The sequence below is a fragment of the Nannobrachium achirus genome (genome assembly GCF_963921795.1).
Source record: "Nannobrachium achirus genome assembly, chromosome: 13".
In the NCBI taxonomy this organism is placed as follows: Eukaryota; Metazoa; Chordata; class Actinopteri; order Myctophiformes; family Myctophidae; genus Nannobrachium; species Nannobrachium achirus.
In genome coordinates, this window is record NC_137833.1 from 38193923 (window position 1) to 38219784 (window position 25862).

Genomic DNA, 25862 nt, shown 5'->3' on the forward strand with positions numbered 1-25862 from the left:
CACTCATCTTTACTTCACTCTAATTACAATCTAATATATGAACCCTTGTTGTAAAAAAACTAAGTTGTCCTTTAACCCATTTAGACTGGGAAGTGGGAAGGCATTATTATGCATTATTTTGTGCTTTAACTATTGAAAAATAGCAGATATCCAAGCTCACAGCGTGGCACGCCGCTATTTTTCACTATCTAAAGTATAAAATAATTAAGGCCCCTCCCCCTTGGGCCCTGGTAACTCAGCCCCCCCTTGTGACGCCCCTGTGTAGGGTGAGCGATTACATAAAGGAAAAAATTAGAGAGAGAGAGAGAGAGCGCTTTAGAGAGGAGATTGAGAGTAGGATGTAAAGGGAGGGAGGGAGGCAGAGAAAGCAAGTGGTGACACAGGGGAGGGCTAGTGAGAAGGCGAAGTGAGGGAAGAAGAGAAAGACTGATCTGAGCTCTGACAGGCTGATCTCTCTGCCCTCTCCCCAGGGCGTGCAGCTGTGCCCAGGCCCCAGGGCCTGGGCCGCCCCTGCATGTCCACACACACACACACACACACACACACACACACACACACACACACACACACACACACACACACACACACACACACACACACACACACACACACACACACACACACACACACACACACACACACACACACACGAACAGTAGGAAAACACCCCCCCCCCCCACACACACACATAGTACATTTATGCATACCCTAGGTCTAGGAGCACACACACAAGCATGCACAGATTGCACACCCTTCCCAACACCAAGTCCATATGTAACACCTGTGTAATAGACTTTCAAAGACCACTACCATATAAGGCATTAATCCTGGACTAGTATATGGATAAGGTTCGACTCTGGGAGCATTAAATGAGTAAATAATTGAGACCAGACAGGTATGTAGCAATAATAAAGAAGGCCGGCATGCATTAGAAAATAGTAAATAGTAAATGGTACCAAAACACATAAAACAACAGACATAGACAACAATGAGCTCAATAATTAATGTGTAACTTGTAGTCACCACGTGGTATCAAATGAAACCTTTCAGGTTATACCCTTAAAATATTTTGAGTGAAATACCCTTTAAGTATTATAGGCTTCAGGTCCTATGGGTTTAATCTATGAGTTTTGATCTATAGATCTATGATCTGTGGGTGAACCCTGGTAAATATCTTTTAGTCAGTACCCTTTTAACTGTAGATACCTATTTATATTTTAACTCCTATTTATCGTTTTAATTGTAAATATCAAAAGCTTAAAAGTGTAAGCTATCAAATAGTTTTGTAATTTTGTTTCTAACTGCTACAGAGGCTGAGTAATACGTTTTCCAGAAAAACAGTGGGTCATTATCAAATCGGACTTACAGTAGGTCTTTAAGGCTTTATTCAAATCGGACTTAGGCCTAAATGGGTAATAACAATAGTGGCGTTTCCATAAACTTAAGCGCATTAGGGAAGCGTATTATCAGAAATACGCATTAAGACAAAGCGAATTTAGCATGTTTCCATTTGCGGGTGTCATTCGAATTAGCGACGTAGCAAGAGTTGATCGGGCTGATTTTTATCAGACCGAACCTGAGCACTGCACCGTCTGCACGTCTGACTGCTGTGACTCGGTCGCTGTCTAGTAGTGGGAAGAAGGTGTTATCATCATCATGGCCCCAAATAACTTTTAAATACAATTGGCGACGAGTCTCTTACGAAATTGGCAAGAGTTCCTCTCAATACATAAAGCTACCGGTTCACCGGGAAAACCGCGGTCGCGTCGCTGCAGTTGCACAGTGCAAGTTTTAGCGTCCTCTGGAAGGTCAGGTGGCCGATCTGCAAGCTCTCAACGCGGCGCGGAGACGTGGATGCGAGCTGCTGCTGTGCCTGTGAGCTTGTAGATTGGGCACGTCAGGCACGCAACACCGTGGGATGAGGAAGGGTTCGCTCGCCACCGATGGCTTGAGGTGAAAACGGGAGGAATTTACACATGGTCCGTGTCACTCCGTGTGTAACAAACAACAGGTTTGTTTTGTGGGCTAACGCTATACCATGGACAAAGCGGCAGGGGATGAGGAAATGGACCTAGAACGTCATCATCTATTCGCATGTATTGTCTGACCCGTTTCCATTCACTTAAGCGCATTTAGTTTATTCGATAAAGGCTCAAAATCCTCCTCCTCCAAGCGGATAACTTTTTTTGCGGATAATGAAAGTTTATTCGCATTTTGAAGTGTTTCCATAAAAACATTTTGCGATTAAGCCGTTAATGCGCAAAAAGTGGCTTTATGGAAACGCCACTAATGTCTCCTCTAGTCAAACATCATGTCATCCTCTCTCATTTGATCACTTTGTTTTAAGTCTTGGATATAAAGAATGACCAGAAGTTGGAATGAAAATATCAATTGCAGACTGCTTCTATGCCATAATCTGACCAAGGCCACCCATGCCAATATGCCTTCTCATGTGCTACCTACAGTATGTACAGGGGTTATTCTAGGGGAAACACTGCATGCGTCAGTACATCTACAGTATCTTGCCCTAATGCACATGCAATTCCTCCGATGCTCTCACAGCATTCTTAGAAGCCCTTCCCTCTTTGGGATGTACTGTGCCAAGTCCATTAGACTAATCTGAAAAACAAAAGCAATAGCCGCTTGTTGGCTTGCAGCATCAGACTAGACAAACACACAACTATAAACAACCTTACGTGCACCCTCACACTGGGGTGCAAATGAATGAACACACAAACACTGTAGGTAATATTCACTCACACAGAAATGCATGCACACACGCAGGCACGCATGCGCGCGCGCGTCACTCACGCGTCACTCACACACACACTCACACACACACACACACACACACACACACACACACACACACACACACACACACACACACACACACACACACACACACACACACACACACACACACACACACACACACACACACACACAGAACAGACAGTACTACAGACTCTTCCATCAGCACATTTACTGGTGCTATTATAAGGAGGCTGGGATGTGGCTTCTTTTTGTTAGTTTTTTGTTTAGTTTTTGTTTTTTAGGCTCTCTGACACAGAAGAGCTTATTTCTCCAATCCTCCAGACGCTATAGTCTCTCTGTCTGTGGCATGGCTTACTCTGCTAAAGACAAAGAGCAGACCTGCTATAGCTAGCAGCATGCTGACTGGCTGGCTATCGGGCTGACTGTCTGTACCATTAGCAGGAAGACAACAGGAGTATCTGTCAAAATTGATATGGAGCCACAAGTGGAATTATAAAAGGCTAAAGCGTACATAGGCTATGATTTTCACAACCCCCCCCCCCCCCCCCCCCAAAAAAAGAGATAAAAACAAGTTTAAGCTGTCTTCTTCGTTCAGTGTGTTATCATGTTCATAATGACAAAGCATGTTAGGCTTAAGATAACGTCACTCGTTTTACCTCTTCTATTCTCTTGACTCTACAGCAGCACAATGGATTTCAAGTCAGACGATAAACCCTATATAATAAGCTGTCCAGGTATAACAGTATTAAAAATGTGTGTGTGTGTGTGTGTGTGTGTGTGTGTGTGTGTGTGTGTGTGTGTGTGTGTGTGTGTGTGTGTGTGTGTGTGCGTGCGTGCGTGCATGCCTGCGTGCGTGTGTGTGTACTGTATATAGTAGCTCACGCTTTTGATTTCATGAAGAAAATGTTACATATTGTATTAAAATTACATACTGAGTTTCAGTAGGGCCATGTTTTTCAGCTGTGTTCTCATTCATCAACATCTTAAAGAATGCTGTGGAAAAACCACACGGCTCTGGGTTCACTTGACAAAAAAAGACCTTTCGTTACATTCTGACAGGGCCGGCGGTCAGCTGTAAATACAACACAGCACAGTGAGCAGCTGAGCTGAAGCTAGTTCATTTTTCAAAGGATACAAGTCTGGGCCAGAACAGAAGAGAAATCTCCTCTGCACTCTCTGTGTCTAGTCTACAGTGTTTTTTTGTGGAGCGCCCTGGGCACCTCAAGCAGACAAATTAACAATAGTTCTACTTTTGGAGTGGAGCGCCGCTCATTTGATTATCCTGATTGTGTCTGGTCATTTATGACTTGACGTTGAATCGTTACACAACCATGAGAAGTCTGCGTCTATAACACAGATGACAGGACGTTCGAGCAGAGCAACGGTTGACAGGTTTGAATGTTGCGGGCATCAATAAACGCTACATGCGAGCCATTAATCACTTTGATTGGCAGATCTGCCGTGTTTTCCTTGTGCCTAACCCTAACCTTAACACTAAAACTATGCCTAAATCTAACCCTAACCCTAACCTTAATCTCACAAAAAACAACAGCTAAACGTAATCTGACAGTAACATTTGTCGGAAAATGAAAGACTGATGAAAATCGAGGTCACTAGTTGAGCATCGTTTTGGCTTGTTTTGTGGTATAAAGGGGGCAGGTCCCTTTCTGCCTGAAAGAGGCAGGTATGGGCATTGGGTGGGTCTTGCCAGAAGAAGAGTGGAAACGGAACAGAACAAAGCAAACAGAACAGGACAAAGTAGAACAGAACACAACAACACAACAAAGCAGAACAGGACAGGACAGGATAAGACAGCTTTGATGTTTCTGTGTTGACATACAACAGGAACTGAAAAACACACCCACACACCCACGCGCACGCAGGCACGAACACATAAAGATGCTTTTCTTCTAATCTGTTTTATTAGATACTAACTACACGCACACAATGTGGTGCTCAAGACATTGCCTTGATCAGCGTGTTCAGGTTCCACAGCGCTGGCCGAGTTATCGAGTAGGCTCTCTCCATAGAGTCATATATAATATAGAGAACGGACAGCCAGCAATTCATTTCAATGCAAGTTGCTCAGTGGCGCTTTGAAGCACCTGGAAGTAGCAGAATCCAGGTGCATTGTGGGGGAAATTGGCTCATCTGGATGAGCCAATATTTGTTACGTCATGACGTAATTACGTCATGAACGTCACGAACGTCAAGAACGTCGAACGGCGTCCATTGAACCCCATGGTAGACCCCAGTGGCGCGCTATTTTGCTTGTGCATGTATTTTTCAACCACGCCTACAGTTCCAACTTTGGCCAGTAGGGCCAAAGCTCAATATTAACAAGGCCCCTGACACTATTGACTCAGAGATAATTGGTTGGATCAGCGTAGCATAGCTGCCCGAACTATACAGTATGTTTCTAGTACTGTGTATGGATGGGCGGGCTACCTTCTCTTCCTCCCCCTCTCTCCCTCTCTCTCCTCCCTCTCGTCCATATTTGCCTCCTCTCCCTCTCTATATATTATGTCCATATTTGGGCAAAATCAATTTGTGCTGAATGCTGATGTCAAGCATCTCCATATATGGGCAACTGGGCATGTGACGGCATGCAACAGAAAATGTTGCCTCTCAACAAAAATCTGTGAATGTCCATACCTGGCCATAATCTGAGTGCCCGCTGGCTGAAACCAGCCTACCCACTGTTGCTGGGGTTATTGCGGGTCGCGAATGTCAAGTCCATATTATGAGCATATCTGTGCACAACTTGATCTTTATACAATAGATGATCTCAAAGGATATCACTTTGATCTGACAATATGTCTTTGCTGGGAATCATGGATGCGACAACAGCATTCAGCTTACGTGTTCTCTTGTTTGTTTGTGTGCGTGTGTGTGTCTGTATCTGTGTCAAAGTATGTGTTTATGTAAACCTTCTTTATCATTACATCAAATCCTAAAGCCACTCTCAGATCATGCAGCTTTGCCGAAAGATCAAAGGGGATGCACTTTCTCTCTCACACATAAAGCATAGCAGGCAGGTGTGCAGGAAGATATAGCCTTCTTCTTCTTCTTTCGTGTATCATCATCCTTGATGATTGGTTGACAACAAAACACTAGTAAGACGCCTCAGGGCGACATGCAAGGTCGCGCCAATTCTTGGCCATCTGCCCAATGATGTACATCGGACCAGTTACCCATATATGGAGGCCACATCGGCCACATACCACACTAACAGAATCCATATATGGCCAAGACAGATGGCCAAGACAGCCCATATCTGTGTGGCTGGTTCTACAGACAGGGATCTCCATGTACAGTATGGGCATACAAGGGTATGATGTCAGATGTCATAGACGACATACGACTTTCACATAACGAATAACTGAGTAAGCATGTTTCCACATATGGGCATAAAAGGGATTCTGTTAGTGTGACATCACAGTGAAGCCAGAGCATGATGTCAGAGCGGCAAACCCATTCTGTTATAGTGGTTCCCCTAAAATCACAGTGACATCAGAGCATGATGTCAGAGCGACAAAACCATAGAACCACAGTGTCAGGCGTGATAGAGAACATACATACGGACAAGCTGTGACTGTTCACATACTAATACTACACACACACAGGTAAACATACTGTCGGTGGTGGATTTATGATCCAGAGGTGTGGGGCCTTGACTCAAAAGATATTTGGTTGCGTCCTTGAGCTTCCTCCCAGCTGCCTCATGAAAAATATATATCTTCTGTTCTAGCTACCAAGTTCATCAGTCCACCGCCTCTTCTATCTATGTCTCTCTCTCTCTCTCGACATCTCTCGTTCAGAGAAACCAGTTGCCATGGCTACAATCATGAACACATCTGGAGTAGTTATCTGGAACACGCACACGGACACATGCAGGCGTGCAAACACCCAGACATGAATCCAGGAAAGGACACACACTGACACATTCACGCACGCACACAAACAAACAAACACAATACATGGAATGGCACCGATACGCATTTTTCCACTGGGTACGTCATTTGGCGGCTGCACTGTGGGAGCTGCTGTGACAGATAACGGCTCAGGGACTGGGGGGGGTGGGTTCAAAGAGGGCTGGGTTCGTCTTTAAACCATCACGTAAGCAGGCATCAAGCATTACAGCTGCCATTATTCAAACTGTATTCACGTGAATTAGGCTGAAGTATTTAATTTCAACATTAAAATGGGTCTCAATTATGCCTTAATAGAGAGAGTGTCATGCCTCCTCTTCTTTGTCTGTGCGAGTTATGTAGGCTTCTACATGAACCTAGACCAGGGGTCTTCAAAAGGGGGTCCGGGACCCCTAGGGGGTTCTCAGAGTTACTACAGGGGGTCCACCAAATCCTTGTGTGGTAGGATCATTCTTTTAAATGAACAACTTGAACCCTCGCATCCCTATTCTGAGGAGAACGTTAGCCATAAATAACAGATCTACAAGCTCTTTCGGCAAATAGGATTGGTGTAGAGGTAAAAAAGAGCAGACCAAGTACATAGTGAAAGGTCAAGTTTACAAAATATTGACGATTTAAGTGGTTAAATGTCTGAAAATACACATTAACATGAATCCAGCATAGACTGATGACAGTGCTGTCAAACAAGTCTATCTATAAAATAGATGAAAATCGCCATCACTCATTTATACAATATGTAGAGGGAGTCCCTGCTTCACCATCAACTGCACAACAAAAATAGAAATTCCTGCTAATAGAAATGATCCGTGAAAAGTATTTGAAACATTTGGCACTGGTGCTTCTCTTGACGTTTGAAAGAAATACATCCAGTTGCTAAAACACAATCCAACTAAGGCATCCGTCAAGGTGTGTGGTTTTCTATTGTATGAACTGTACGCTATATCAGTGTAATCTGTTTCCAGTGACTACGACAAGCATGGTCGATGTGATTGAAGGGCCGCTTGGATTGCTTTTACAAGCGAGGGCAACATAATATATATCACAGCAGAAATAAATCAATTTCTATAATGGAAGAAATACACAGCTGTATCAATGACACTTTGGCAACGCAATAACGGTGACACAGTTACGCTAACCTACTAAGGTTTGGTCAATCCAGCACAAAATCTCTGGATATTTTCCCAGATAGTGTCCATTTGTGTGTGTAAGAAACGGAGAGAGAGAGAGAGAGAGAGAGAGAGAGAGAGAGAGAGGCAGACAGACAGAGACAGAGAGAGGGGAGGGAGAGAGAAGTCAGTAGCTTTTCCCTCAACATCCCATTTATCATGGGGATAGCCCTCAACAATTCTGTCCAGAAGGCACAGGAGCAAGCCAAAGCAGTTTCTGCACGCGCATGTCGCACAGACAGCAGTATGCAAATATGTACAGTACACAGTAACCAAATATCATTGTAACGAAAGTTTTGTAATTAAATGAAGTTGGAAAGGTTTGACTATCGCAAGTGTAGTCTGCTTTTGGTGTCTGAAAATCATGATGGTTGGGCCCTGTGTGCATGACACAAAAATAAAATGATTACAATGAGACATATATTACACATACGGCAAAAAGACTGCCGTGTGCCTCTAGAGGCCTGTAATTAAGGGTCTTAATAACTACCCCTGTGAATAATAGGAGTATAGCATCAGCAGCATCCATGCATGCCTGGTCTCACACACACATAACACACCCATGCAGCACCCATGAACATGGTCACACAGACAGACAGACAGACAGACAGACAGACAGACAGACAGGCATACACATGCATGCAGAGACATAAAGACTAGTATACACACACAAAATACTTAATGGTAGCATAGAGCACCATACACAGACACATACACCTGCACGCAAACACAGTGTGCAGGAGAGTGACATGGTAACAGATGCTTATGTGTGTGCATTCTGATGCCCCCACCCTAACCCCTGAGGGGATCCCTTTCTCCCCTGCCTGCCGCTCTGCAAACACACACACACACACACACACACACACACACACACACACACACACACACACACACACACACACACACACACACACACACACACGTGCGAGTGTGCACACACACATACCAAAGCTTCAACACAGCCAATCAGCCACAGATAGACAACCAGCCCGACCAGTCGTGCGGTCAGGATGTTACAGAGTGACAGGTGATGACTGACAGTCACACACCCTGAGGTAAACACAAAATACTTTGCCTTCCCCACATCAAAGAAGCACGATAGCATGGATTTCAAATGGGGAAATGTCAAAACAGAACTACACTCATCTTCTTGAGATGGGTCACGTGTAGGCCTATACATAAGTCAACGCCACCCGCTAACCTGGAATCGAATGGATTTTAAAAAAAACGGATAGGCCTAGGCCTATCCTGTTTAGAGCTCATAACTGGGGGAGGCAAAAAAATAATAAATCGGGACGTAAAGTGAATCGTCCCACCCCTAGTCATAACATGCCAATAATAATGCCTAGCCTATGCACGCGCACTCGCGCGCACCGTCAGTCATCGTCACCTCACCTGGTTTGGGGTTCACCCAACCAAACACCCCATAGTAAGGCTACACAATAATAAAAAAACTCTCCCCCCTCCTATATGAACATTGAACAATGTCACAAGGAGTGCTGTCTGCCTTAATTGAGCAACACCTGAACCAATTCAGCTAGCAGAGCAAGAACAAAGAAATTACATTTCTCTCTCTCTCTCTCTCTCTCAATTTAATTTAAATTAAATTCACATTGGCTTTATTTGCACACGTTTACATTGCCAATTGCCAAAGCAAGTATGAGAAGAAAAAAAAAGAAAAGAAAAAAAAAAACAGTCAACAATCCCTCTCTCTCTCTCTCTCTCTCTCTCTCTCTCTCTCTCTCTCTCTCTCTCTCTCTCTCCAAGTCCCATACACGACAGCACACAGGTTTTAAAACGTTACCTTTTTGCCTTTCTTCTTGCGGGGAGGACCCTTGCCTCCGACCGACTTATCCTTGGCTTCCTCGCTCATCTTCTGAGGTTCTCCTCCACCCTCAGTCTCCTCTCCTCTCCGTCACTTTAGTTGAGTTAATCCAACATGTAGGAGCGCGCTGCTGTCTGACTGTATTCACTGGCGAGTCGTGGTGGTGTTGGCCACAAAAAAGTCCATTTAGTCACAAGAAAATCAAGGGTTGTGTTGAGTGGACACGTGTGTGCGTATGTGTATGTGTGTACGTGTGTATGTGCGTGTGCGCGCGCGAGAGAGGGGGGAATGTATAGCAGAGAGACTGGAGAGACTCGAGTGATGCTCACTTTCTCTCGCTCTCACAGACGCACACACACAACCTCCTGCTCTCCAGGCTGCCTGCTTGCGCTGACACACATATACACACACACAGACAGACACAGTCACATGTACAATACATACACGGACACAGACAGACACGCACGCGCCATGCACGCACTTGTAGCTGTCGGCTACAAACGCCCAAACGCGCTGCCGGATCGAGATTCACACTTCACAGTCCCATGTTTACCGCTCGCCTTCAAACTGCGCGCAATCAATCGGCGAGCCTTTTCGCGTGCGCCAGGGGCGTCATTTGGGGCATGGCCATGGGGCGGGCCACCCCCTAGTGTTCACATTAAACCTCAAATTCAGTTATTTTATGCATATTAGTCCCCAAGACCCCAACTCATTTATTAACCACTTTCAACTTGGCATTGCAATTTTGGGAATGTCATATATTTAGAGGCGAACATCTTCAAACATTTTCTCATTTCGCCCCCAAACAAAATAGCGAAAATAGTGTTCACGAGGCTACGAAAATAGTGGATCTACAGGCTGTAGATCCACTATTTTTGCTATTTTAGAAATTAGGCTAAAGTGGTGGTAAACCAATTGTTTTTGCCACCCCCTATTTCTTTCTGAAATTACGCTTCTGGCATGTTCTCCAGCGCGCTCACTCTCTCAGAGGATGGGTGTGGAAGACAGGAGGGGAGGGGAGGGGAGGGGAGTGGGTAAGAGAGACACACAGACAGACAGAGAGTAGCTGTTGTTGCTCTAACATGAAGGAAAGCAGAGAGACAGGGAAAGAGGTGTGGGAAAAGGGAATGTGTTTCATTATGAGAGAAAGAGTGGGTGGATGAGGTGGTGCTGCCTACCTGAGACTGGAGATACTCTCCCAGAAACAGATGAGAGGGAGAGGGAGAGGGAGAGGGAGAGAGAGCAGGGAGTAATAAGAAATAAATAGACAGAGAGGGAGAGAGAGAGAGAGAGAGAGAGAGAGAGAGAGAGAGAGAGAGAGAGAGAGAGAGAGAGAGAGAGAGAGAGAGAGAGAGAGAGCAGGGAGTAATAAGAAATAAAAAGTCAGAGAGGGAGAGGGGGTGACAGAGAAGCTCAGAGACAAAAACTGACAAGTGACAGAGAGAGAGAGAGAGAGAGAGAGAGAGAGAGAGAGAGAGAGAGAGAGAGAGAGAGAGAGAACACACAGAGTGTTACTGTTTAGTCAAACACAAGAAAGAAAGGTAGTGTAAAAGAGAGAGAGAGAGAGAGAGGGAGGACGGGTGTGTGATCCACACAGCAAGAAACAAGACAGAGAGAGAGAGACTGAGACGCGTGATCAGTGGACGCTCGACTCTGCCTAATGGCTGGGTGCTCCCTCTCTCTTATTTTCCCTCGCTGCTGTGTGCACTGCTTCCTGGCAAGCTGCTACGATATTAAATGAGACACTCTCTCCACTCTTCTGACAAGCCGGCAGCATGGAGAGAGAGAGAGAGGGAGTGTAAGGTCAAGAGAGATAAGCTTTGTATATGTGCGCGTGCGGGAGAGAGAGAGAGAGAGAGAGAGAGAGAGAGAGAGAGAGAGGATCATTAACACGATGCATCAGGTCCTTCCAGAAAAGGAAGTCTACCCAGTAGACCCTGCCAGCAGGATCAGCTTACTGGAAACTGGAACGGAATAGAGCTGCCCCGGGACTGACTCCCTAGATGACTGACCAACTGACTGACTGACTGACTGACCGACTCCCTAGATGACTGACCAACTGAGTGACTGAGTGACTGAGTGACTGACTGACTGACTGACTGACTGACTGACTAACCAACTGACTGACTGAGTGACCGACTGACTGACTGACTGACTGACTGACTGACTGACTGACTGACTGACTGACTGACCGACTGACCGACCGACCGACCGACCGACCAACTGACTGTTTGACTCCCTAGGGGTGATGGTGGTGGTGGCGGGTTATCCTGAGGCACAAGAAAGGAAATGGTTGGGGCAATAACCGTAAAAGCAACATTAGTAACTGGCACACAGTGCATTTCCTAGACAAGATCCATAACAAGCAAATTATGGGCAGAGACAAAAGGAGTAGAGGAAACGAACGGAGAGGGAAGGATAGAGGAAAAGCGTCACAGAGACACGGAAACCTCAGCAGGGTGAACCCCCACAAAATAAAGTGAACAAAGCAGGTGTAGAGAACGAAAAGAGAGACAGAGAGAGAGTAACAACGAATAAACAAACTAACTTACACAGACAGAGCGATCAGAATGACAACAAGAAACACAGGGACAGACAGAGCACAGAGGCAGAAGACGGGAGAGAGAGAGACAGAGAGAGAGAGAGGATGGGGGGGCAGGGTAGACGTCGTACACCCTGGCACAGAGGAGACAGAAAATGCCAACGCGAGACAGAGATGAGGAGGAGAGTGAGCAAGGGAGAGAGGGAAGGTGGTGCTGAGGGAGGAGGGAAAACAATGTGATATCGGTGGAACAGACGACCGACGATGAGGGACAGAGAGAGAGAATGACATTAGAAAATTGAGAAAAAAATAAACTAATGAGAAACACGAGAATTTGACATAAACAGAGCAGAGTAAAGCAAGAGGAAGATAGGAGAGAGAGAGAGAGAGAGAGAGGGGGCATGGTTGGTTTTGATAGCTCTCCTTCAGTGGGTTGCAAACAACAGGTTCTTTATGCCAGGGTTGAACGGTTGCTTAATGTTTCTCTTTCTCTCTTCTGTCTCTTTGAGAAGATGTATGCTATCACCACCAAGCTGTTTGATACTAACCACCCCTGGCCCTGACCCCCACCAGCACCCCAAAAGACTAACTTTCACCAAACTAAAATGATGCTGGTGAAACATGCTCTTTTTATTTATTTTAAAGCTACAGTATGCATCACAAAGCCAGGCTACTTCAAAGTTCATGGAGCTGCAGTGATTATTAACCCCACTGCTGTTTTTAGCCTCGTTAGCGGCATGGCTCCAATGGCAAATTCATAACGGCAACAGCAACAATTTCTACTGTTTCTTTTTTATTATTATTATTTTAAGATTTGTTTTGGGGCTTTTATGCCTTTATTGATAGGATAATAGACTGACAGGGAATGGGGAGAGAGATGGGGCGTGACACGCAGCAAAGGTCGTCGGGATCAGGACTCTGACACTGTCAGGCATCAGAGCCTATGGTCGTATGCGCCTGGACCGCAAGGCCAGCGGGTGCCCCAACAATTTCTACTGTTGTGTTGTTCATGGGTGTGTACTAAGTGCCTGAAACAACCATGAAGGTGACGTGGCCCTTTGTGGTCAGAAATGCCTATTTCTGACCACTTCTGGTTGGCTACCGCGCTGTTCTGCCTTAACGGCAGCAACAAAGCTTAACTTTTCTCAGGTTTGCTGCACCGCTTTTTGCAGGCTACACCTCGATCCTGATGTAGCAGACACTCCTTTCCATAAGCTGCGTCTCAGGTCCTTAAATCAAATCCTATTTCCTATTTCCTACATAATTTCCTTGTATGTTAGTCCCTCCCATTGCATTGAGGAAATAGAGAAGAGGAGATGTCCCATTTCTAGTGACAACATCACAGGTCGTAGGCCAACTCCCTTGTATGGGCGTTCTATTGTCATCTTGGGAGGGACTAACATACAAGGAAAGGATGTAGGACAAGGGACTTCAACAGGGGGTCTGGGACCCCAAGGGGTTCCTCAGAGTTACTACAGGGGGTCCTCCAAATCTTTGAGTGATATACTGTATATTATTTTATATTAACCACTTGAACCCTAGTGTCCATATTCTGAGAAATGTAGCCAAAAATAGAAGATCTACAAGCTCACAACGACTTGCAGTGCTTGTAGATCTTCTATTTTTGGTAAAGAGCTTTTGTGTAGAGGGATAAAGAGCCGACTAAGTACAGAGTGAAAGGTCAAGTTTATTAAGTATTGACTAATTCAAGTGGTTAAATATCTTAAAACACAAATTGACATGAATCCAACATACACTGATAATTGTGCTGTCAAACGATGAAACTATATGGAATCTATGAAAAGGTTGTGGGGATCCCTGCTTCATCTATTTCTCAACTAGGGGGTCCTTGGCCTGAGTATATCTGAGAAACTACTAAATGTATTGCAGTGGAAATTTCTGTGTGTAGTACCTCTATTCTCCACAGATGATAGCCTCTACTGATTCTCTTGAACCCATGGGTCACAGAATATAAAATATTCCAATACGCAGATTACCATGACATTTTTTATTGAGCGGTGCTAACCGCTCCTATAGACCGCTTTTTTACCAAAACTATGATGTCACAAATGATGATGACATGAGTTCGCTAGACCAATGAAACACTTCGATTCTGTTGATCTGTCCATGATGTCATAGTCACAGAGGCACTCCATTGGTTCACCCTGATTTAGAACGCGTTTAGGCCGCGTAAAATACGTCATAACGCGTTTAGGCCGCGTAAAATACGCCATAACGCGTTTAGGCCGCGTAAAATACGTTATAAAAAATTATTGAGCGGTGCTAACCTTGAATTTCAAAATTATATTAGATGAATATCACTTATAAGCGATAAAATAACCACACTTTTAGACAGACTGTGGAAACTCTTACAGGTTATAAATGATAGGCAGGTAATACAAGTTTAAAATACAAATGAACAGACTTTGAAAAACTAAAATATTCATCTTCTGGCCTCTTCTCGCCTCTCTGGAGGCCTCTCTGGAGGTAAATAAGGTGACTTATCATTACACTATGACACTCTTACAAGCTACAATCCGTAGCTTGGTCAACTAACTGATGAGAAATGACAATAAAGACTTATATAGTCTGAGCAGACCTCTAGACTGACATCATACACAACAAAAAGAATATTGCCATGCATGCCTATCAACACTGATTTGCGCAGGAATTAGTTTGCACCGCTCACTTCGCACAGGTGCGATTTTTAATTCATACTGTATTTACTGTATTTAAAGGGACCACACCCATCCAGTGACAGTACCAGGGTCCTGTGGTGCAATGGTTAGCACATTGGACTTTGAATCCAGAGATCCGAGTTCAAATCTCGGCAGGACCTTACTTTGCGGAACATGTACAATAAAGTCAAGATATTCCATGCAGTTAACTTTTGAGACTGTAGGATGAACCTGCATGTCATATGCAACTTTCGCTCCATTTTATTCTGGGAGTTTGGCGCACGCTTTCTTATATTTGCATGGGCTTTGCTGAATTCATGTTTTTTCATCACTTTGTCAAGGTATTAAAGATGTCCAGATCAGAACACAACCATATGTAATAAAACAGGGTTCTATGGTGTAACAGTTAGCACTCAGGACTCTGAATCCTGCAATCAGAGTTCAAATCTCGGTGGGACCTTTAATTGGATGATAATGCTTAACATTTCTCGAGTGTAGAAAGTATGTCGGCTCAGGCTTGTGCAGATTGCATTCAATTCTGAGGCTGTAAAATGAACATGCACGGTATGTTGACGATGCATGTTTTGTGCTTATAATGCATGAAAAAGTTTTCAACTTTTTCTCCATTCTATTCATGTTTTCTTTTCATAACTTTGTCAACCCATCAAAAGAAGTCCAGAAGATGAGACCACAGCCAATTGGACCAAAATAGGGTAGGGTAGGCACTCAGGAATCTGAATCCTGCGATCCAAGATCAAATCTCGGTGGAACCTTTGTTTGGATAATGTTTACACTCTCTCACGTATAGAAAATACGTCGGCTCAGGCTTGGGCAGATTGCATTCAGTTCTGAGGCTGTAAGATGAATATACTGTACGAGGCATGTTGCCCATATAGAGAGTAGTTCAGTGCAGACTGCTGTAGATTAACAACGTTGTAATAAGCAACATGCCATCCCCTTTGAGTGAGAGCACAGTTTGTAACATGATGTCTTTATTCATATTATATTAGTATTCCCCTGGAGGATGAGCCCCAGCCCTTTTGAGTGCCTTTTCTCTAGCTCCAACCTCAGACAAAACTGTAAACTGTGCAGAAAAATATCTCATAATCATTACAGGAGTAACCCCAGTACAGAGGCAGATCTATGCGTAGGCCTGAGTGGGCACAGGCCCTTACCCAGATTCAATTGTGGAAGAAACGTCCAGTTGGGTCTATGGATCCAGCATATGGGGGTCGATTGCTGAGACAAAGCACTGTGAATGAGAGAGCTGTGCGTGTATGGGTGTGGGGGGGTTTAGTAATTTAGTATTTGTGTGATGAGGACAGTGGAATAAATAAAAAAGATCAGTGGTCATTAGGAGGAGGCTTGTTTCAATTCCAAAAGTACTTCAAGCTAACAGAAGAGGATCAGCTCATTGTCCACAGACTCTTTCAAGAAACATGTATGAAAAACAGTCCCTTGTGAAGTCCTGGATGAGTTTTCAGACAGTAAAAGCTAAATGTAATATAATATACCTTTTATATCGATGTATGTCGCTGAGAGTTATTGCCACACTGATATACCTGCATAATATTAGTATTATATAACAGTATTTTTACAGGGCAATGTTGGAGACAGCAAATGACATGAGACTATACAGGTCCCCACCACAACAGCCAAGAAAAGACAGACATGGACAGACCATTAGTGGTCCATGGACCACTACTTGCAGTGCACTAAATGACCCTGTGGCATAAGATGATGAGTCAATGTATTCAGTACAGTTACTACTTACTGGGAAGTCTGAGGTCAAGAAATACCACAGAAAAGGGAGTCTCAAGAAGGGAGAAGGTGTCATCATTATTAGGACATGTCACATGTGGCCATTTTAATGGCATGTTTGCTCACTCATAAATGTTACACATCAGTATAGTAACAGACTATCAGTTAACATGAGTTTAATATCGTCGTTGTCGGGTGGAAACCTTGCATGTCCAAAACCGTTCGTTTTATATTTATCATTTTAAAAATGATTTAAAATAGTGAAAATTGCCGATCTAGAATGTCTCGCGGTTCTTGGCGTTGTGTGCTTGTAGATCGGCTATTTTCACTTGTTTTGTCTTGTATGGTGAAGCAGGCTTTACCTCACGAAAGGGATGCACAAATTTGAAACTTGGAGATACGAGATCAGTGGTTGGTTCTCAACCTTTTTGGAGTTTTTTTGCATATTTCAAGGGCCACCTCAACCCACCTTTAACTAATCTTAGCCAACATATCCCCACCCAACACAACAGTGGTCCCCAGGTTGATTCTTAGTCAGGGTTGTGGTCCCTGGCTCACGATCAGTTGAAAACCCCTCGTCTAGACTCTATTGGTGTCTGAGGAAGAGGGCGTATTCACATTTTTGGAGCGGTGAAAGCGCTCCCAATAGACAGGTATGTCCGTGGGTGGCTATGTGGCTGGCTGGCTGGCTGGCTGGCTGGCTGGCTATGTCTGTAGCCTGGCAATACCTTGAGTGGCGCTGTTGTGCAGGCACACACACACACACACACACACACACAGACAGGGTATAGCTGCTCAGATTCACCGCTCCACTTCAAACCGAGGTTTGATTTTCATATACTGTAAGATTCAAGGTGGCCCATGCACTGTAAAGGAACAGTGCCGTGAGTTACAAATGATCAGAAAGACATTCTTTTCAATTATTTTCAAGCTGAGAAATGAGACTAGTCTATTGCTGACACAGACAAGCCCTGTGAATGAGAGGCAGGGCTGTGTGTGTAGCCTGTCTCTGTCAGAGCAAGAACAATACATCTCCATTACAACATTTGTGACAGCCTAATGTTTATTCTCCCTTCGCTCCCTCTCTTCTCATAATATTTCTACAGAGTCATGCTATTTATTTTACCTTTTATGTTTGCACAGAATTGCGTGATCTTTACTCTAAACATTGTCTACATTGTGTTGCGGACAAATGATTATGGCAACAGTCGTCTTTAGGTTACAAAAATTACATTGCTTAACGTTCCAGATGGGATATCAAAGTGCACAAATTTGAAAAATTGAAGTTTTTATTCCAATCAGTGAAAATGGTAAATGGTGCATTTATATAGCGCTTTTATTCAAGGCGCTCTACATAGATTGTGCATTACATTCACCCATTCACACACACCGGCGGTGGAGGAAACCATGCAAGGCAACAACCTACTCACCGGGAGCAATTAGGGGTTCAGAGTCTTGCTCAAGGACCCTTCGACATTAACTCAGGGGGAGCCCGGATTCGAACTGGGAACCCTTCATGCTCTAATAACGGTTTCTCTACCCCTGAGCTATGCCACCCCAGTGAGCACTACAGGGTCCTCTTCTGGTGACATTTGATGCCTTGTTCTCAGTGAAGTTGGGTGGAAAAAGTACAGAGTCAGGAGAACATATTTTAAATCCAGGCCCCAGTTTTTAAAGCTACTTACAGTTTTATGCTACTTTATGCGACCCAAGCCCCTAAACACACTACTACCTCCATCATACTGTAGTAATGTTGAGTTCAGGTCATCATTCTGCAGTGTATCTTCCTGTCCTCAGAGGGAGAGAGGATTACACTGGGCATGACACATTCGTCCCAAGATATGTTCTTCACTTTGATGGGTTTGTACCGCACAATGTATGTCTACGTACAGCACGTATGTGTGTGTGTGTGTGTGTGTGTGTGTGTGTGTGTGTGTGTGTGTGTACACAGTATGTTGCTGTGCATGCTTTTACGGTAGGCTATATGCGTGTGTGTGTGTGTGTGTGTGTGTGTGTGTGTGTGTGTGTGTGTGTGTGTGTGTGTGTGTGTGTGTGTGTGTGCGTGCGCGCGTGGCTGTGTGAGTGTGTGAGTGTGTGTGTGTGTGTGTGTGTGTGTGTGTGTGTGTGTGTGTGTGTGTGTGTAAATCTGCCATAAGCACATAAGCTGTATGTGTACACATGGTATTTGATGTGTGGTCATTTGCGTGAGTGTGGATGTGTACACATTATAGTGTGTCCTGTCTCCTGTGTGTGTGTGTGTGTGTGTGTGTGTGTGTGCGTGCGTGCGTGCGTGTGTGTGCGTGTGTGTGTGTGTGTGTGTGTGTGTGTGTGTGTGTGTGTGTGTGTGTGTGTGCGTGTGCGTATTGAAGGGTGTGGTCTTTCTGCCTTGGCGCCAGCGAGTAAAATGTTATTATTGACCATGCCAGAAGATAGCTTCAGCACTTATTAGGATTTACACTTCCACACATGAGTCGCAGAGACTGTAATCACGCCTTTTTATTTATTTTTATTACAAAACTATACAGGAGAGAGCAGGCTGACTTGATATGAAACAGTCTCTAGGGGGGCATGGTGGCGCAGTCGGCAGCAATGTCCAGCCGGGGGAAACACCCCCCTGTCAGGTGAAAAGAAGCAACTTGGACTCCTCGTGCATTGAAGGAAGCACAAGCTCAGTCCGTTGCTCTCCTCAGGTTGGCAAAGGGAGAGTAGTGCCCAGGATTACTGTTTAGGCATTGACACTGGGTGAAAAAATGGCTTAGAAGAGAGAGTGTGAAGACCTGGGTTCCTGTCTTTAGTCGGGGGCGTTAGGGATATTTCGTGCTAATCAGTCTAAAAGCGCCAAATTTTGCACAGATGTAGCCGAGGGCATGCTTTAATGATTTAGCTAGGGCGCTCGAGCCGCCGACCTTCGGGGTCGCCACAGCGGCCAAATCAAGTTGGGCTCCCATCGACTTTCTATACAGGAGGAAAATACCCAGAAACAAATCTGTTTTAAGTAGGATGTGAGGGGTCTAACTAGGGGTTTGTCATGATGCTGAATCCATTAAAAGCATTTGTTTTGCACAAAAAAATCCTTGGGCTATAAATGGCCCCAGAAAACACCCACAAAACTGTGAAAGGTTATGACTCATCACTTTTCATCACTAAACCATCGTTTTATGGGGCAATTTATAGCCCAAGGAATGTTTTTTTGTGCAAAACAAATGCTTGCAATGGATTCAGCATCATGACAAACCCCTAGTTAGACCCCACAAATCCTACTTAAAGCAGATTTTTTTCTGGGTATATTTTCCTCCTGTATAGATAGTCGATGGGAGCCCAACTTGATTTGGCCGCTGAGGCGACCCCGGAGGTCGCCGACTCGGGCGCCCTAGCTAAATTATTAGAGCAATTTGGCGCTTTTAGAATAATAAGCACGAAATTACCATGTTATCTCCCTAACGCCCCCGACTAGTTGTCTTGCATTTCTTCTTTGTTTCCTCTCTCTCTCTGCCCTTGGTTTCTAGTCTCTTTCTCTATCTGAATAAAGAATAGAAATACCAATATTTATTAATTTATTAAGAAAGAAAAGAAAATCTGCCTGTTAAAATGTCACGTTGTCTGCCATATTTTAAAGTTGATACTCTGATTGTATCATGTATTGTATGTTGTATCAATGGCATATAATGAAATATATAAAATATATATATATAAAAGCATAGTATGCTTGGCTTCTAATTCTGAATATCTTCTTCCTAATCATTTAACTAATGTGCTATATTACAGTTGGAATGCTAAAACCTAACCATTATACCTGTAATTTCACAAGTGTCATGGTGGTTTGAAGAAAAGCTATCTTCTATGGAAGAATTTGATTTCAAAAGCGAGACATTTCCTCCGCCTCACACTAATCCTTTACAGAGTCTGGCACGACGTCCAAAATTCAGCCGTGGCATCCTCATATCGTTTGCATGTGACAGGGGAGGAGAAAGTCAGCCAGGCAAACTGGCACACAGTGAGTAGTGAAGAACAGACAGAGAAAGACAGACAAATTGAGGGAGGGGAGAGGGAGTGAGGCAGTCAGGCAGATACTACTAAATTACTAAATTATTACTAAATTTCCCCCTTGGGATAATAAAGGTATCTATCTATCTATCTATCTATCTATCAGATGTGTTGCCCACCATTCCACTGTTTTGTAGTCTGCTCTAAATCTGTTTTGTTCATGGTGAAACAAACATGTTTATTTTGTGCCCCTTTTACTACCCCTTTCACTCAGGCTGTTCAAGTTAATATTTCTCTTTTGGTTGAGAGATATTTATGTAGCTATATATTATATTTACCGGTAGTTTCAAATCCTAATTCAAATAGCAACTCATAGCTCACCAACTACGTCAAACGTGAGGTGGACAGCCACATGGTCATGTTGGACCTCCAAAAGGCATTTGACACTGTAAACCACTCTATTTCTCAATAAGTTGAAGGCAATAGGTTTTGATAACTGGATGAAATCCCATCTGGAGGGAAGAGAACAGGTGGTGGATGTGAACAGAATCCTGTCCTCCCCCTCCCAGTGAGCTGTGGTGTTCCTCAAGGAAGCATACGAGCACCTTTACTGTAAGTTACACTAACATGTATGTGACTTCAATTTGTTGTTATTCGTGGATTGACTAGGTAAGATCTGCACATGGCTCGCTGATACTACTACACTTTGGTAGAGCATGAATGCTAACTCGTTGAGCAGAAAGAATCTCAGAAATGTGTCATTAAATCAAGTATGGGACAAAAATGGAATGATGAAAATGAAAAATTTGATGTCACAAGGTCAGAACTGAGGTGCTGCTGGTTTCCTGGTCACCCTAATCCCAGAAACTATAGAGCACCGAAGTCTGAAGTAATTTACGCATCCTACCTGGGTTGCGGTTTCCCCCCCCCATTCAGAATTCCCATATTGTTTAATATCGGGTCAAATAAGACATTTTTTTTTTCTTTTCTTTTTTTTTTACAATGACCCAATGTTATTCTCCATGGAGAAATTACTTCCACGACCCAGGGGATGAACGAGTGACGTCAGGAATTCGGTACTCGATTGTTAATGTTGTTTTGTCCTCATTTAAATCTGGGAAATTCATCATGGCCTGTCAGACACCCAGACTGTAACGAAAGCCACCCGGAGCATCTGTACTAGAGTGTCTTCTCCCATCCATCACATTCAGGGATCGAACGCCTTTTGGATCAATCTGCCGTGTGGCTGACAGACAACCCTGCAGGGTTTGCCCACCCCGGGCCAGCCGTGGTGGGGGGGCGGGGGGGGGGGGGCTCAATATGAATCAAGCATCCCCTTCAACAGAAATCAATCATCACACAAGATGAACACCGCTTCCTCCGTGAAAATCTTGATGAATCACGCCCAACCTCATACCGATTCAACGGCCTCAGCACATGTAACAGCGAATGTGTCTTCCATGGCACCTCAGTCAAAATCCACTTGTGTGCTTATCTGAAATCCATAACTGGACTTATTGCTGTGTTAGGTTTACCTACTGTATGACAGCAAAACTCATATTTTCTCTGCTGCAACAACCTTTTGTTTAATGCTAGTTTTTCCACTTTTCTACAAAACAACTTCTTTTAATTTAAAGTTGTACCATGTAACTTTTTTTATAAAACAAATCTTAAAATTGTCCTAACTGTTAAATCGCTAAAGTTTTAGAACACCCACTCCGTGAATTTCAGCCTGTAAAGCCTTCTCTATATGTAAACTGCGATCCTTGCCGTGGACCGGATCTCGCGCCAAAATTGCGTCATCACACTACCGGCCAATCACAGCGAGGGTTATACAACTGCCGGCCAATCACAGCGCATCTTGAAGTGGGGTCGCTATGGCAGCCATATTTGTTGTCGCCCGTTTGTACCATCCCTTCTCTAGGTAATTTCGCCTACCAGGCAGGGTGAAGGAGTCCGTATCTCTGGAATTACTGAACGCACAGGAACAAGGGACCACTCAAAAGATAGATCTCAGCGAGGTGGAGGCAGACGCGGGGGTCTGAAGGTACGAAAAACGGCCGAAAGACGCGGACGCGACCGCGGTTTGCTATAGGGCTAATGACCACTAGTTGGGCATCTTACACAGTATAGCTTTAATAATTTGAAAACTACATCATTTAAAATATATTACATCGAGCTTACTAAGCAAATCGTCAAAGTGTAATTTCCTCTAAAATTCCAATAAAAACCTCACAAGGAGTGTATTGCACTTTGCCAAGGTGGCATTCTCCTGGCATGCGAGGCCTCTAACTTATACCCACTATGCATTTGGCGATGGCTCCCTGGTCTGATTAAATAGATCACACTCTGGCAGCAGGGACAGGCATTTCTTCTTCTGAGATGGTAGACGATGGTTTAATTACTTCCAGAGGGCCAGCAGCACAGGTGAACATTCTGTCTAGTGGGGCAGTGCCAAATATGGAACTCCACACTGAAATCTCAAATGGTAAAGCAATCAGAAAGAGCTGATCACTGAAGCGCACAAACACACACACACGCACACGCACACACACTAAGCCAAACATGGTATGGTACTGTATGTACTGTAGGTAGCCTACACAATATAGGTCCCTGAGTTAGTAACTTCAAATAGACTCGAACCAGAGAAGAACAATAAATCATCATTGCTGTGTAGTGCACTACCATTTAAATGTAAGATTTAGAAGTAGGATAGCAAACCAGGTGTGTACACCTTTTTTTGAGTAACTCGTCATATCCGATGAAAACCCAGCTGTCACACACCAGTCCAGAGCATGGATGATGCTCTGATATGTCATATGATATAACTTTTTGTGGCATAAAAACTTGCCACAAAAAGTTCGGAAATCTAACTTTGGTCGATTATACCTCCCCTTTAATAAATCCAAATGGTATTGTGTTTTATATCATTTCTATCGTTGAATAGTCACCTTTACAACAAGGTACAGCTTGTAAGCATCGGGCATTCGAGGCATGAGCTACACAGCCAAGCGTGTGGGTAGCGCCGACCAGAATTTTGCCAAAATGGCTTGCAATATACTGTTCTGCTGGCATTTACTCTCGTTTTGGGCTTCCCTGACACTGAGCTTAACATTAACAAAGTGTAAAAATGCCCAATATGTGTTGTTTTCTTCTTTCCTTATTACTGTGGGAGAGTGCAATCATTCAATGCCCCAAGTAACAAAGGTGAACACCAAAAGAACAGTATTGCAGGCCTGCCAGGCCATTTTGACCATTTTTGGAGGGGCGCTACCCACACGTTTGGCTGTGTTGCTCATTCCACGAATGCCAGATCCTTACAAGTGGTACCTCGTAAAGGTGACAAATCAACGATAACAATGGTATCAAACACAATACCATTTGGCATAATTAAAGGGGGTATATAATGGACCGAATGTTGGCAAATTTTGGGTCGGCGCTACCCACACGTTTGGCTGTGTAGCTCATGCCTCGAATGCCCGATGCTTACAAGCTGTAGCTCGTTGTAAAGGTGACAAATCAACGATAAAATTGATATAAAACACAATACAATTTGGTATTATTAAAGGGGAGATATAATCGACCAAAGTTAGATTTCCGAACTTTTTGTGGCAGGTTTTAGATAGACAGGAGATCTTCACAGAGGTAAATTAGGACAGGTGGACGTTTATCCACACCCTTAGACACAAAAATCGGTCACTTGATGCCTCAGTGAAGGACATACATGTATGCACACACATGTGCGCTGCCTTCAGGGAGGACTTTACCCTTCGCCCATACCCTTCACACACGCAAATTCACACATGTATGCCCACACACATGCAGGCACATAGTTCCTGTGCCACCACCTCTTCAGAGCAGAGTGAGGGGTTCATGCGTGCCGAGTCCACCGAGAGAGTGTGACTACAACTAGAGTTAAAATCAGACCTACTTTCGGCAGTATTGAGGTCAGCTCGGACAGGTGTTCCCCGACTGATAAAGAGCTTTGTGTTCAGAGACTGGGCTACATCTTAATGGAGGATTCTATTGAAATGTTTGTGGAATCATTTGTATTTTTAGCGCTTTTCTTTTAACAAAATAGAAATGTTAAAACATGAACCCAAGTGTTTTCCACATTCTCATATGTGCAGTACCTGTTAATAAGCGTATATAAATGAGCTATTTTATGAATAGGAGAGGAGAGCAAGGGAGGAGTAGAGGACAGAAAGCATGGGGGGGACAAAAGGACAGAAAGAATCTCAGTATTTGTTTGTATTATTCACTCAGTAAAATAAGAAAAATTCCACATAATCTGGATGTATTTCATTCTATGGCATAGTGTTAAAACAGAAGTTACATGACATTTACTCACTTGAATGGCTAAATACTAAGAAATAACATATGCAAGTAACCGGCTGCTTCACAGCAACACATACATATAAGTGTTCTCTCTAGTCTCCCACATCTTTGGAGCTGTGCCAAATAAATCAATCCACTCTGATGCTATTTAAGTTTAAATCCGTCCAGCAAGTTTTAAGAATCAGATTCATCACACATCCCTAACAGTCAATAACGTTGTGTAATATTGTTCAGGCTATTGTTCAAGCACGGGGCCACCTCCGTGGATCAATAATGAGAGCTGTCTGCTTTTGTGTGAATATGAATGTGGCATGATGAGATGCAGACGTGGCAATGAGAGAGCTATTGATTTGGGCATTTTGATTTCCCACTTGGAATGACTTGCAGCACTGTGATCAGTGTGGAGAGATATGTTGTTTCCCTTTCAGTGAAATGTCTATCCATAACGCATCCATATTCATCGTTCTCTGTAGCGCACTAGGGTGTAATAAAGGGGGTGGGGCTGAAGTTGTGGTGGGTAGAGGGAGACGTTTACAACCCTTCCCCAATTAGTTTTCCCCAAGGGCCGAATTATATCTAGGGTACCAAGCTGAGGGCCACAACATTGCAGGGGGCGACGGCGGCGTTCCCGCTACTCCAGCGACAGTAGAGATATCGTCGTTGTCGGTTGAAAATTGTGTATGTCCAAAACCATTCGTTTTGCATTTATCATTTAAAAAATCATTTAAACAGCAGATCTACAAGCATACAACGCCTCGCGGTGCGAGGCGTTGTGTGCTTGTAGATTGGCTGTTTTCACTACTTTTGTGCGACGGCCTTGTATGATTTGCGAAAGAACGTACAAATTTGGAGATACAA